Source organism: Vicia villosa, unplaced genomic scaffold (assembly GCF_029867415.1).
Source record: "Vicia villosa cultivar HV-30 ecotype Madison, WI unplaced genomic scaffold, Vvil1.0 ctg.000287F_1_1, whole genome shotgun sequence".
NCBI classification, from domain to species: Eukaryota; Viridiplantae; Streptophyta; class Magnoliopsida; order Fabales; family Fabaceae; genus Vicia; species Vicia villosa.
In genome coordinates, this window is record NW_026705123.1 from 422,671 (window position 1) to 424,239 (window position 1,569).

Consider the following 1,569-nt stretch of genomic DNA (forward strand, 5'->3'; position numbering starts at 1 on the left):
TTGAATTTAATCATTTCCTAATCGATTGCAAGATGGTTATAAAAAGGTATCCTCCTTCCTTTTCTCTTCATCTCAAAATATTTTTCCTCATGATTGCCTTATCGTGTTACTACTTCTTACTTGCTATCTTCAATGTCAAATGACACCAACGAGGGCTCTCGATTTTGACGCACGTCATCAAATATCTACGAGTCTAGAGATTTCTCTTTTCAAGCTCAATAGGAGTTCCTCGAAACATATTTTCTTAATCGTCGCGTTTAAATATTCACACAAATATTGGAAGACTTTTACATATGACCAACTTGCAGAATGAAGCTGCGACGGGGAAACCATTAGGTGTTTAAGGACTTCCATTTCAAAGTCATTGAAGGGAATTCGAAGACTCAGGATCGAGAATACACACTCATGGAAAGGGATGACATAATCACCACACTAACTGCAAATTCTTTACTTTTCACCAAGGGTCAAGACACCCCAATTCTAAGATGGACCAACATCCAGAAAGACTATGTCAAGACTACTACCGTGAGCAAAAATAGAAACAATTGAAGAATAGACAAGATTTTCCCAAGAAGCGCGGACATCATCTTTTGACTTTTGACTTATAACAGATACAATTTTCTCCAAGCACTCGAAAAGAAAATATCAGAGGGAAGGGAAATGATAACGAAATAGAAAAGACACCTCAAAGAATGAGAAACTAACACTTCAAAAACCATGTGATGACATAGTAGACCCTATCAATGCTTCAAGTCACTTACACACAACATTCAAGTGTTCCAGTTTCCAAGGGTTATAATGAAGGTATCTCCGAAAAGACATTTGAAGTGTGGGGGAATTAAAGACGCAAATTTCCAAGAAACAGTAACACCTCCTATTGACCTTCCAGAATAGTTGAAATGAATGGTCGGCGGACGAGGCAAACACGACAAACCCTTGCACTGCCATACAAAAACAAAGACTTGGGGGAAACTATTACGAACCGACCATACTAGTCATTGGCCAACCACTAAGAAGATGTTGCAATTAGTCTAGAACATTTGCAGCGTAGGAGAACTACCCTACATAAGAATACAAGTGATCCAAATTATCGATACATCTAACGACTCTCTGCATCAAACGCCTAGTAAATAACAGGTTGTTATAACCGCCTCACTGTATAAAGAATAGACACGAATAATATAGGTACACAATTTTAAATTCAATTTTCATTCACCTTTCTCTCTCACATACTGACTTGAGCGTTGAAGTGCTAACCTTGCATGTCATCCCCCTCTCCACTGCTTCAGAAGCTTAAATCAACTGTAATCCTCCACAATACTGATTCTTCATACAGTTTTAGTTCCATAACAGAACAATAATATTAATTAAATCAATAAATATTTAAGAAAAAACTATTACTTTCAGATTAAATAATAGTTCAAGATGTATTTACATTGTCGGTAGATATAAGTCAAATCCTTCTGATTTATTATTTTGTATATTCACTTATAAATTTATATAAATTTATGTGTTTATTAAAATAAATTACAGTAATATTTTTATTTGCTATAAAGTTGACTATATATA